Consider the following 14,502-nt stretch of genomic DNA (forward strand, 5'->3'; position numbering starts at 1 on the left):
CATTGGGACCCCTGTCTGTTTTTTGGCAATGGAGCCCGATGCATTTATCCATGATATCGTGGGTAAACACCTGGTCCTTGTCCGTTTTTTGATAATGGAGTACCCTCTATGGTGGTTTGTGAATGGCATTCATTAGCCCAATGTCTCCCTCTAAAGCACTGTTGCCAAATATCCAGTATTCTACCCCTTTGATACCTAGTTTTGTTAAACCCTCCTCCTATGGGACAATTTCTTTTAAAATGTCCTGTTTGTTCACAATTGTAACATGTTTTTGTCCTGGCATCTAAAGCCTGTTGTACTGCAGCTGCCAAGACTTGCCCTTGTTCATTAATTTCTCTACATAATTTAATATATGTGTTTAAATCTTCATGTTTCCATGGTCTAATGACCTCTCTGGACCAATGATTTGCTTGCTCATAAGCTAGTTGTTTTATTAATGGCATTGCTTATTCTGTATTCCCAAAAACTCTGGTAGCTGTTTGAATAAGCCTATCTACAAATTCAGCATAAAGTTCATTACCTCCTTGTATTACTTTAGAAAATTGACCTTCTAAATCTCCATGTCCTTGTTAAGTTTTCCATGCTCTAACTGCATCTACAGCAATTTGTGAGTATATGGCAGAATCATATGCAATTTGTTCCTGTTGACACTCATAAGGTCCCTTTCCTAACAACATATCTATATTTCTCTGAGGATAACCAGCTGCTGCATATTGCCTAGCCATCTCCATGAAAATTCCTCATTGGCAACCTTCCATGACACATATTGTCCTCCATTTAGCACAGCTTTACACATACTAGTCCAATCTGCTGGCGTCATGCTCAAATTGATAATGGATTCGACCATGTTTACAGTGAAGGGTGCTTGAGGACCATAGGTTGTTACAGCCTCTTTTAGCTGCTTCACTGTTTTGAAATCTAAAACATAATGAATTTGCTGCCCTCCTGCCTGCTCAAATACAGGGGATGCTAATCTTTGAGGTCCTGTCTCAGGATCCCATGTATCAACTAACAGGGATGGAGCCCTCCCAGCATATGGAGGTGGAGCTGTTGGTTGGACACTTATGCTCTCTGGTGATAGAAAGGTGTTAGTAACAGCCTCCTGTTGTAACTTCCCCCCTGATGGCTTTTCCTCCTTTAAATTTTATTCCTCTGTCTGACTAGCTTGAGAGACCTTCTCTTTTACTTGATCTAACATATCTTCTACCATAGTCTGAACTGAAGGCTTTGGACTAGGCAAACAAAATCATATCATCATCCACAATGGCAAATTGACAACTGGCAGAGTTCCTGGGTTTTTCTTTTCCCTCTCCCTTAAATCTTCACCATGATAGTCCCATTGTGAAATATTCAACAATTCCTCTTTAAAAAGCCATGTGCTACATTTTTGTATTGTATCGACGTATGCCCTAACTGTTCTTGGTTTTACTGGGGTGCCTCCTTCTTCTTACAATTTACTTAACACTCTTTTCATTTGTTTTTTACTAATTTCTGATCCCATATTTCAAGTATAAAGATAACACAACCCAACAAGATAACACAAAACAAAACCAAAACAGAATGAAACAAAAATGGAACAATAATTCATTATATCAGCATTTCTATCCTCCTGAAATGTCCATCTGTCCTTTCTCCCTATCTGTTCCTCAGACGCAAATAGTTTTTTCTCAGATGTGAAAGTTTTTCTTCCATCTCACCCATCTCCAGGGACAGGCAACTTAAAACAAAAGTGAATCAAAAGGAAAGAATAATCTTAAAATGGCTACCCATCCTCTTGCCCTGCCCTCAGGGGCGAGTAGTTTACCTTATCACTTACCCTCAGTCGCTCCCTGTGCGGGCCACCAAATGCCATAGTCTGGCTGGGCACAATTCACGAGCCACTTGTCAAACAGAAATGAACTTCATTTTAGAACACACAGGCCACACCACACAAGCTCTTCAGGAATTCCCTGAGTCCAACTGCCACCACCGGCTCTCTCTGCCAGCCTCTCAACCGCTCTTGAGCCCAATTTGTTGGGTTGCATGGGCAGAGCCAAAAGAGTCCCCCAATGAGCAGCTCTGTGGTCTGAAAGGTGAGGAAACAGCCCAATGAGCATCACCTCTTAGGAGCCAATCGTCAGGAAGTTTGCTGGGGCCACAGTGAGCCAATCAGCTGGAAGTTTGCTGGGGCTGTGGTGAGCCAATCAGCTGGAAGTTTGCTGGGGCCACTTCAGGTGTGGCTCTCAACAATCCTGGTATTGAGATTATTTTCTACTACTTTAAACATTGTTACAAATTCTTAATATACAGCTAAACCTGTTCCTCATATTGCTGTAGCTGTATTATCCCCTCATCTGGATCCCCTCATTTATTATCCCCTCATATTATCCCCTCAATTTACTGTCTCTTTTTTTTAACCCTTCAAACTCTTTCACAGCATCATATGTCCCCCATCTTCCTTGCTCGTATACACAGCCACACTAAGTTTCCTGGACCTTTGATAGTGAATAATGCCCACACACATACAGCTGTGAGATTACTTTATCTTTTATTTAAGATGCTGTAAAATCTCATGGATTTTTTCATCAAAATGCGCAATCACTAATGATGATGTTTTGCATTTCTTGTCAACAAGCTCATGCCATGGTCTATAACTGTACTTACTGTACACCCTTCCAGGCCCCTATGTGGGACTCTGGAAATCCATGAGGCCTGCATTTTAATGCACTTTGGCAAATGTATATTACACATTCTCTCGTTTTCATCCTTGTTTCTTTCTTCATATTTCCACTGATACTCATTCTGGGTTTATCTATTGCCTATTGATCTAAAAATGTATCTGCTTAGATTTTTCATTTATTACTCTGCTTTGCCACTATGTGTAATCCCACTTATGTAATTACACATAACTTCCTGCATATACAACCTGTGCTTTTGCACAATTCTGTACTCATTGGAATATAACTTTAACCCATGGAATTCCCCATTCTACTACACATGTCTTCATTGAATGAGCAAGCACATAATACCCTCGAGACATGCCTCTCAATACAAAAATAAAAAAGGGGACCTAGCTCAGAGCAGGAGACAATTCTTAATTTTATGAAAATGGGCATAAAATAAAGGATATAGGAACAATGGGGGCTGAGTGAACTTAAATTGTTGTTTCGAATTTTGAAAAGTTTTCTGAGAACTGAAATTTTTTATATTTGAAATCTCCTATTTACATGATGTAGTCATCTTTTCTTGTTTACTCTTAATATGTTCTAGTTATTTTTCTTTTAGGGAAAACTACCTATTTTAATTATTATCATCAATGGCAAATAAGACTTTAAATCAATTAAAAATTTTTCACTAAGCATAAAGTTGTGTTCATATTTGCTACAATCATAATAAGTACATTTCATTGTATCAAAGCACAAGCTTCATTTAGATTTTAAAATATCCCTGACTGCAAGAATATGCATATAATATTCCCATTGTTGCTTATGTAATGGTAAATTAATCAAATTAAGTTATACTCTCTAGAATAAAATAAAATGGAAATAATTTACTCATAAGATTCATATTTAAACTATCTTTATTTACAAAATGTTATTCTAAGAATTGTAATGCAGTTAAGCTTCAATTGTAGCAAAAGTATAATAACTTGAGTAAAAGTATTTAGTTAAAGCAAAAATGACAGATTATTTTTGAAGGCAGATACAAAATATTGTCAGAATTATTGTTGTGCTTCTGGATGTTCATTAAAAGGCTCACTGGAAGGTGGAATCAACCCTGAAGGGAACTCACTTCTACTTTCAGAATGTGGGGAATGGAGGGGGAAAATTCAGCTCTTGGGGGAAATAATGAGGAAAATACCACGGTCCCATTGGGAATGGAGGGGGTGGTGGGCCCAGTGGAAAATATTCTCGAGATGCTCCATACATATTTCCTAGAGGATGTGGAGGAAAAAAAGGTCCTCTTCTCATGAACTGACTCTTGGATCAACTGGAAACAATGGACTTCTGATTGGAAGGAAAGGTGAGAAAGCAAAGCCAGAGCCAGTTGCTTCACTTTCAGCAGGGAGAGATGAATCAGGCACATTGGAATCACCAAGATAAACTTTGATATTATTTCTACTGTATTTTATTTCTGAAGACATAGGCCCATCCATTTTATCCAAAGGTGACACAGTAGAACTTCTGAGTTTTGCTGGTCCAGACGGTCTACTGTAATTAGAATAACATCCATCTTGTCTTAGTAGAGGAAGACGTGGATCAGAATATGATTGGCCTGGTGGAGCCATCATCATCTTAGGGTTCTGTTCCCATTGAGTTGACAGGGTCCCAATAATATAAGATGCTCTTGAGGATCTCTTATCGCAACATGGCCTGATTTTCTTCTTTCATTGATAACCTGAGGGCCCAGAGGATTCTCTGGGTCTCTTGAGCCTCTTCCTCCTACCCTTAGAAGCAAAGGTAAGAGTGTGAGTGGACCCTTCTTTCCCAAAAGAGGATCTCTCAATTCAGATGAAGGTTGACCCAATGGTGAGGGACCATTTGGGGAATTCTCTCTGCCAAAGGCTGTATTTGAATCATCAAGTGCAGAAGGATCTTTTTCTACAAGTTTAAGTTAAATTAATTTTCAGTTACATTTTGTGTGTTGTGGGCATTTTGTTTCCTTAAATCATTGAGGTATCTTTCAGCACTCTGAGCTGTCAACTCATTGTCATATGCATTTTTCTCATAGTACATAATTGGCCCCTGATAAGAATAAATCATTCTCTCTAATTTTTCTTCAAGATCTTTGACTTGCTTTCTATAGTTCTCCAGCTGTTCAGTTGCGTGGCTGATGTTTTCCTCCATTTTAGAAAGTTTCTCCTCTTGCTCTACCTGGTAATTTTCATCTCCTATTAATTTCCTTTGGAGTTTCATTACATTTTCTTGATATAGTTCAATCATGACTTTAAGTTTCTGCTGCAGATTCTGATTCTCACTTTTAAATTGTGTATTTTTTGACTGCAAATATGCTTGTTATGACTTATGATTTTTAATATTCTCTACAAGGTCTTCATTTTTTTTAATTAATTCAGAAAATAAAGTAAAAATTTGATTTCTTTCTCCTTCTAGGTTTTAAAGAGGTCTTTAACTTAGCATCATAAAACCATACCTTCAAGTCTCCTTTTGGCTGATCCTCTAAGTGAGCACCAACACATTTCATTTCCAATTCCAAGTTACCATCATCTGTTAGGTCTTCTCCAAGCAAAGAAACCCAAATTTTATCTGCAGAAAATGTTCAGTCAGAAACTTAATGTGATTTTCTTTATCTCTTAGAACTTGATCTGCATGTACTTTAGTGTGTTCAAATGTCATTTGCTGTTTAAGGCCATTCACCTTTTCTTTCCATACTTCAACTTCTTGTAAAAGCTGTTTCTGACTTTCCTGAAGTTTGGAATTTTCATTCAAATCCTATTTTATTGCTACCTTAAATCCTCCTTCATTCATTTGAAATAGTCTCAAGGTTGTTTTAGCTTCAGGTATTTGTGATCTGAGGGATTTTGATTCATCTTCTAGGGACTTAATACTTTTTGATATATCCATCATCTATTCATCCAGTTGAGAATGTTTAGTTTTTTCTTCTTTTAGCTGTTTCTCAAAAAGTATTTCATCCTCATGTTTAGATACCACACAATACAGGTTTTCGAAAATTCCCCTCAAATTTTCTGCTTCGATTGCCTCCTGAATATTCTCTATAAGGTCTTATTTTGTCTCAATTAATTCAGAAAATAAAGTAAAAATTTGATTTTTTCTCATTCTAAGGTTTTAAATGAGGTCTTTATCTTAGCAGCATAAAACCATCTCTTCAAGTCTCCTTTGAACAAGACTAACTATTTCAAGTAGTTCAATTTTTTAAAATTAGTTCAGAAAGTTTTAGAGCAAGCTTTTTTCTCTTCTCATGTAACACCTGCTTCTCACAGACTGATAACTTCTCCAAAAAACAAGAAAAAAACAAAAAATCCAATAGCTGTACATATCACCAACTCCCACGGACAGCCATAAGAACTAGGGTGTGTTTCCATGACTTCAGAAAAGGCAGACCACAACCCTAATTTCTTCTTCCAGGACCACACCCAAATTTGGCTGAGGGGCAGCCATTGCCCCCCATCAGGCTAAGGCTACTTTGCCTATTCCCTCCACAATGACACCATGCCCATTCATGCCAAAACAGGCTGTGGACACACAGGCCTTTGGTCAGGAACAACCCTGCACCAGGTAAATGAACAGACCATTGTGAACCAGCAGATGGGGAGAGGGCAGTGGACATGGGCATGAGGAGCTCTGGTCATGGGCTCCCAGGAGCCTAACACACTCACGCTGCCTGTCAGGGAAATATTGTTGGCCTCTTCACTATGCTATGCATCCTGAAGCAGCACAGGTTCAAGCCTGTCCCAATCAAGCCAGAGAGGGGTCCTCTTTAGGTCACCCACCCGTTCATTTGGTTTAGGCCAGGCCAAGGCATAACTTTTTATGTGCCATTCTGTACAGTCATAATATTACCCAGTTTGATGTCACTAAAATTCTAAAGCTCTGTAAAATTTTTAAAGAGCTGATACATCATATATTTGTATTTGTACCACTTGTCCTTTTGTTTTAATTACTCATCCCTTTCTCTCCCCTCCTGTACCCTCACTTTTTCTTTCCTCCCTTCATTCTTTCACTCTTTCCTTTTTTTAAAGTGTTTGGGGTTAAATTCTAAGGCCTTGCACATGCTAGGCAAGCTCTCTACAACAGAGTTTCATTCCCAGCCCTATTGACACTTTCTGTAGAAGTAATATAAATTATTTCTATAGGAAAACCCCTTGTGTTAAACTATGTTAACAGGAATTATAGAAGAGTTGTTAACATGGGCACAAATCAGTTGTGGCAAGTTATTTTGAAAAAATACAGCCTATGTAATGTTTATAAAAAGAAGAAGCTTAAAACTTGAGATGGTTTTCATATAACCTTTTCTAGACTACTATTGAAGAGTCTTCAAAATCTTTTTTTTCAGATGTTATTTTCTTCTCACTTCTCATAGAATGTAAAAACTTCTAAGTAGGCTAGTTGTTATAAATATATAGAAAGAGAAGGATATGATATGACTCTTTGAAATGGAATTAGCTTCTGAAGGTGAATTATGTTTTTGTTTAGATAGAGTTCATTGCTTGATATAAATAAAAGACATCCAAATATATTTTTTCTTCCTAGATATGCTTAATTGTTAATAAGCCAGAGCTAATGTTTGAAGAAAAGAACTCATAGAATTTATTGCTTTTCTAAATGTCTCTAAATACATGAAAAGTTCAAAGGCATTATGCCAACATGTATGATTAGAATGATTATAATTCTATGGCCAGAGCTATAACAATGTAAAATAAAACACTTATCCCATTTAATAGGGTATGAAAATTTAGAAACCTTTTGACAAATATAATTATGTGAGGTTATGAATGTTAATTAGTTTGTAGTGAATATTTCACAATGTATATACCTGTGTACATGTAATCCTAGCCATTTAGGAGGTAAATTCAGGAGTATCACAAGTTCAAGGCCAGCCACAGGAATTTAGCCAGGCCCTAGGCAATTTAGTGAGACCCTGCCTTAAAACAAAACAAAACAAAAATACAAGTCCTTCAGGGGACATTTCATATTGAAACCATAACACCAGGTGCTATCTTATACCACCTTATGACCCAGTAGGACTCAGCAGATGCCAGCTGCATGCTCTTGAACTTCCAGAGCCAAGAGCTTAATAAGTGTCTTTTCTCTATAACTTACCAAGGGTGATATTGAATTATAGCAACATAAATCATACTAAGTTTCAGAGAGATTACTAGTCAAGGCATACCACTAAAAAGAAATAGTTCTGGGACTCAAACCAAAAGACTTCATTTCCATACCCCAATAGAAGCAGTTAGCCATCAAGTAAAACACATAAAAACCAGGCTGCAGATTCCTCTTTACTTTCCAGAGCTGTTTCTCTTTGGATGTAAAAGTTACTAAATGAAAAGAGAGTAGCTTATTTGCATCTACTGCACCTGTATCAACCTACTACTTTCAAATTAACATCCTGAGCCTTTTCCTCATCTGAACATTCAGCTCAATCATACTTTAGTAATACTAATAATAATATTCACTAATAGAATTATTCTCATCATGAAATGGACAGACAGAACAGACATCACATGCTGTTCAATTCATTTCCACTATCTTTTACCCATTTTTAACTAGGGGGAAAAAGTGAGAATTCTTAAAAATCATTTTTCTTTGAAGTATTATAGGATTTTGAAATGGCAAACAAACTTTGATAGCATATCCAATAGTAATAAGATACTGAACTACACCCAGCTAAAAAGTGAAGTCTGGGGAAATTACCTTTGAGACTTTCCACTCTGCAACACGGGAACCAGGTCTTACCACTTATTTAAATGTGAGAAATTTTGCACCATTCATATCATCATTCTCCAGATCACTAGAGATGATGATAACAGTGCAGTACCCCATGCAATTCTTGAACACTTCCAGAGTTCATAAACGCTATTTGTGCACTTTTCTACAACTTGAAATTTCATTTCCTACCAAAATTCTAGTACTGAACAATTTTTCTTTGTAAAATGAAAGCATTGTGTTGTAGGAAATCAGTAGCATCAGTAGCAACCTATATTTAGAAAATGGTAAGCTGGGTATGGTGGTGCATGCCTCTAATCCCAGCAGATCAGGAGGCTAAGGCAGAAGTATTGTGAGTTCAAAGCCAGCATCAGCAAAAAGTGAGGTGCTAAGCAACTCAGTGAGACTGTGTCTCTAAATAAAATACAAACTAAGGCTGGGGTTGTGGCTCAGTGGTTGAGTGTCCTTCAGTTCAATCCCTGGTACCCCTCTCCAAAAAAAATAGTATTTCCTTTCTGACACATTTTACCCTATGAAATGGGGAATCTTCATTCCAGAGAAGCTACTGTGCATAATTTTTTAACTGAGAGATGTCAGTTTGCTTGACAAAAGGATTCACCATCACAGTACCATAAGGAGTTTGAAGGAGACATAAGAAGAGAGATGATATGGTCATCCATGGAGTCCAAAAGATGATTCTTATGAATCCCAGCAGCATTCATGAATCAAATATAACCAGTAAATGCTCTCATGATTAAAATAGTTGTTACAGTGGAAAATAACTATCCCTCTTGGTAAACATCACTGGATCTCCCAATGGGTCATCCAAGAATCCCACACAAATCACTTGACTACCCATCCTCCAGCACTGTGGCTGCCAGCCACTCTGATTCACTGGTACTTATGCCAAAGCAGGTTGTAAAATTTTTTAATATCACTCCTGGGTATCATCAAAACTGCTTAAATAAAAATGTTTCTCACCCCTAAAAACTCATATACTTTTCCCTTGAGCTATTTGACAGTGTTTTCTTCCTAAGAAATACTAGCATCTGAAAGTAAGATCCAGCACCATAAAATGAATCTTTTTCCTATAGTAGGTTTTCATTAAATTATGCATGTTAAAACTTAATTTAGAATTCATACACAGCCTGATTAAAGTACTAAACTTTGATGCTAAAATATTTTAAATTACAGAGCTATAAGATTTGTACATGGATGGTGCAAAACTATATGTTACAACACAATTAAGCATTCACTTTTTGGAACCATGTATTATTAATTTTTTTCTGATCTCAACTAGAATAATAATTCAACAATGATAGCAATATACAAATCGTTAATGACAAAAGAAGAATTTTGGTTCTATTCCTGGAAATACTCCAGTTTATTAAACTACACAACAGTGCAGCACTTAGAATGCCCCTAAAAATTACAGAGAAGACCCCCCAAAATGTGACTATTTATCCCTCTGCTTAACTCTAAACTGTATGAATTGGTTGCAAATGGGTACTACCAAGTCAGTAAAAGTTTGCCACTTGGAAAATAATTAAAATAACCAGAATAGATTTTTGAAGGAAACATAGTTACATTTGAAGACAGAAATAAAACTCTTAATTTTCAAAAGAAAATTATTAGCTATTTGCAAATTTACAATTCACTAAAGCAATATCACCATGATGACATACCTAAAGTATGTAACAGTGCCATGAAATTTTACTCGCCAAAAAACAGCTTAGAACATAGCCACATAGTCAACAGTATTTGACAATAATAATGATACATAACACAGAGCCATGAACCAAATAACTTGTCCAAACAGGAACAGTCAGAGCTCTAAAGACACAGGGAGACACACAGATGCCCAAGAAAGGCTGTTTCCATGAGCACAACAGGCAGCCACACAGATCATATTGCACTTGGATTTCTGTTTTCAAGTTCAAGATAAGATGACGTGCTAGATAAAGCAAAAGGCCAACCCCAGGAGAGTCACAAGTGAAAATCATTGACTTATCTCCACAAACATGATTTCCAAATCCTGTAAGAGCCACCATCCCACAGCAGCTGAGCACACTAAGAAATTCCAGTCCAGTGTACTTTCCCCTTCCAGCTTCTCCACTGTATTAGCCAGCATCTCCTGCAGGGTCTGCACCATGAGGAACTGCTCTCGCACAAAAGTACAGATGGATAGGTCCTGGGGGACATTCTGCAAGAAAAGTTGGGGAGCCATAAGTATGTCACTAGTGTCAAGCATCCTGGCCCCATCTACCTTGGTGTCTTCCAGCTGCTGTCACAGAAAGAGTGATGGTGCTTGCTATTTATGCACTGTCAGCTGCCCATCACCACAAGACACTGTCATTATTGATCTTGTTTGAGAGAATGCCATGTCTGGACTGTATATCCTGACACACACTGCACTGGAGCTTTGTCTGTAGTTCCTGTTGTTCTCTACAACAGGGACTATTACTACCACCAGAGAATAAAAAAAAACAGAGAAGTTAGGTCACTTTTCTAAAGTCACTCAGTCACAAAATAATCAAGCCAGGCTTGAAAATTGGATTTTCCCAACTCTCACATATTGGTTTCAAACATAACAAGCATTCTTTTAATTAAAAAAAAAAATAACATTGAAGGCTGGGCAAGTGGGAGGCAGTGGCATACTTTGTGTGTGTGCATGTGTGTGTGTGGGCAGCATAGAAGAGTCTTGGGGGCACCGTGGCATCTGAGACACAGTTAAAAGTGGGCAAGACTGGGCTGCACAAGGGGCCACAAACAATTTGGAGCAGTCAAGGCACAAGAGTAAATCTGAAATGCATGTTACACAAATTATTTTAAGAGCTGCACACACCTATTAACATTTCTGAAAACTCTTTCTCAGCACAGTAGATCAAGATGGATGAATCTGCCTTCTTGGATCTTTTGGAGTGTCCTGGGTGTCTAGAACACCTGGATGCTTCTGCAAAAGTCTTGTCTTGTCTTTTCAGCTCAAGTTTTGCAAATGATGTTTGCTGGTGATCCTAGGTTCCCGCAGTTTTTCTGAGTGGAGGACCCTAGTTGGCTTGGGTGTTGAGGAGCTTCCCAGTGACATCCTGCTGGACAGGCTTCTGGAGAGCATCAAGCAGAGCCCTTGGAAACATAGCCCTGGTGGGGGCAGTGGGGCCAACTGCACAAATGCATTCACAGCTCAGGGCAGCAGTATGGCTAATTGTAGTGCAAATTATCTACAAGGTTCCCAGTATGGACAGCACCCACGGGTGCAAACCTGGAGTCCCTGATGAGGGGTAAGCCTCAGTTACCATGAGCAAAAGCATTATATAACCATGAGGAAGGAACCTGGTGACTTTAAATTCACCAACATGACATAATCATTTTGCGACATGTTGATGAAACCTGGTAACATGGGGAAGTCAGCAGGATCCATGGCTCTTTCCCCAACAATTCTAGCAGATTTTTCAACCATTACCTCAACCTCCAACTCAGTGCAAAAGACTTTATGACTTTGAAGTAAAAGACAAGGAAGTGGACAAAGATTGCCTTCTGTTACCAAAGGATGTTTTTCTGACTATGAAACACAGAGTGAATGAAAACTGGACTGAAGGAATGTTGCCAGACAAAGTAGGCATATTTCCAATTTCCCACATTGAGTTTAACTAAGCTGCTAAACAGGGGATGGAATGGGATAAGCCTCCCATGCCAGGAGTTGATGCTGGAGAAGGTCCCTCAGCAAGAGCCCAGAGAAGCACTGCCCAAAAACTCTCCAACACCAAGAAGAACATCAAAAAGTGATTCTCCTTCACTTCCCTCACTGTGGCAAACAAGTCTTCCCAGGCATCCCAGAACTGCCACTGCATGAAGATCAGCCCTCCTGTCCTCATTAGCTCCAGCAATACCACAGCTGCTGGGAGGATCAGGGAACTGTCTGGGATTCCTGCAGTGTCACTTCTCAAGTTCATATGAGTACCACTGAGATAACTGTTACCTCATTCCCAAACAGCTCAGTGACAACTGGCTCCTCATTCACTTTCCCATTGGATGTCCCCTAACCAGCTGCCCTTGGAACTATGAATCCTCCCCTCTACCACCCCATATCCTGGATGTAATTGTCCTCACCTCCACATCACCAGGTACTACTGCTGGTGTTGCTGCTGCTGAAATGGGACCCAGACCCATGTACATGGATCCACTGTACAGACTGCACATTTTCAAACTCAGACTCACCCCAGTGTTTATGTGTCTATCCACCCATACACTCTCAGAAAGAAGAAGAGCTAGAGCTGGGAATAGGTGAGAGGTTTTTAGTGTTTAAGCATTGCCAGGATGGCTGGTACAAAGGGATGTCAATGAATACCACTGAGATTGAGGTTGTACTTGGCAATTACGTGGCATCTGTCACAAGGGCAGTGATAAATTCTACCTAAGCTAAAGTTCCTATGATACTGTGGGTTAGACAAGTTAGGGGATGACAAAGGTCAGTCTCTCCACTGAAGGAGGGCCTTCCCAGAAGCTCCAGAGGAATGGTGTGGTTGGGACACCTAGGGTTGTCCCTCCATCTGTAGTGTCAGCAGCTCACAACCAAATAAGTGGTTAAACTAAGGTCCTGTTGCACATGCCTGGGCAGATTATACTCAACCAGGCCCGCAATGTAGTGAGGGCAATTGCGGCACATAATTGAGAATGCCCCACAGCACCACTGACACCCATCCAGGTGGAGAAAGCTACCTGCATGTGTGGGCCTCCCCACCATTTTCTGGCCTCCCACCAGCTTCTGCCATCAATAGCAAGCTCTGCTGCCCATGCTGCTGCTGTCAGTTTCAGTCAAGGCGGTGACTCCCTGGCCTGTGCTTCAGCCACTTCATTGACCTGCCCAAATATTACCACTGCCTCTCCTGAAACCAAGCCAGTGGCCAGACAGTGACCATTCTCCCTGGACTTCCCAAAACTCCACATGGTTCTTCATGAGCTCATGGGAGCAGGTCAGAAAGCAAACTGGACAAGTAGAGTAAAATAGAAAAACAGGGTTACTGAAGTTGCCTTCTGGTGCTACCACCAAATGGAAGCCCTGAGTATCTCCTCCAGTGTTGCTGAAGTTGAAGTGGAACTTGAAATGGGGCTAAATGGTGGTGAGTTGCCCCTACAGGGAGCCATGGGTCCTGAGGTACCACTTGGGGGGAGGCCATGGAAGGACCGGCTACTGCCCCATGGACAGAAATGGCCCAGTCACTGCAGCACCAGCAGGCAAGCCTTGGACCAAAGAAGCTTTCCATCTGAAGACTAGCTCCCTGGACTTTGGATTTCCATTGCTCCCCTACCTGTCAGGCATGTTCTTCACTGGATCCTGTCATGAATCAGTCTAGCCTGTTGTTTGTGCAAGGCACTAGGTGGTGGTTTCCTATCCTCCCCAGAGTGAGGCAGAACTTGGGAACTTAAAGCAGATATTATGTTTGCTCATAAACAGTGATAAGATGGCTGGTTCAAAGGCACATAAAAATGCAATGGGAAAACTGGGCTTTTCCCAGGAGGCTTTGTGGAAAACATAGGAGGAGATAAACACTGGGTAGACATAAAATCATATCACAAAAATGAAGAGCACAAAGCAGTCTGATGGAAAGAGCACATGTGTGAACTTCCAGAAGGTCCAGGGCTGAGCAGAGGGTTGGAGTGTGGCTCCTGAATATCAGCACAGCCACACAAACCAGAAAAGCAAAGCAAATGTCTGAGTTTCACCACTCAGTTGGGATTGTAAGGTGTGCCTTGTGCTGAGCAACCATTTTTGTGTTTGTTTGTTTTGTTTTGTCTTTATAATCTATAACCAAAATGAACAATTATTTACAAGACTTAGCTAATGTATTTGCTTCTATTAAAACTGAAATTTTCTTGTAATAGGTAATCTCTTTGGATTATGATTTTAAGATGTTAATTTATGAAATGAGAGCCAAGGAGAAGCTGGGTTATCTCCTGTTTAAAGCATGAGATTCATTGTGCTATAGAATGCATCTTCTCTCCCTCATCCCTGTTCCCCATCATTACATTTTGTTTCTGTAAGGCAGAACTGTTGGTTCTCTAATTTGGGTTTTCCTCTTTGGGAATCTAAACATACAACTCAGTCAGTATCAGTAAG

General features: G+C 39.6%; 2 pseudogenes; one reads left to right on the forward strand and one right to left on the reverse strand.

Annotated features, from left to right (window-relative positions):
- Positions 1–3,779: 3,779 nt before the first annotated feature.
- Positions 3,780–6,116, reverse strand: LOC107161056 (annotated as a pseudogene).
- Positions 6,117–6,167: 51 nt separating this feature from the next.
- On the forward strand, positions 6,168–12,668 carry LOC125614700 (annotated as a pseudogene).
- Positions 12,669–14,502: the final 1,834 nt, after the last annotated feature.

The sequence above is a fragment of the Marmota marmota genome, unplaced genomic scaffold (genome assembly GCF_001458135.2).
Source record: "Marmota marmota marmota unplaced genomic scaffold, marMar, whole genome shotgun sequence".
Classification (NCBI taxonomy): Eukaryota; Metazoa; Chordata; class Mammalia; order Rodentia; family Sciuridae; genus Marmota; species Marmota marmota.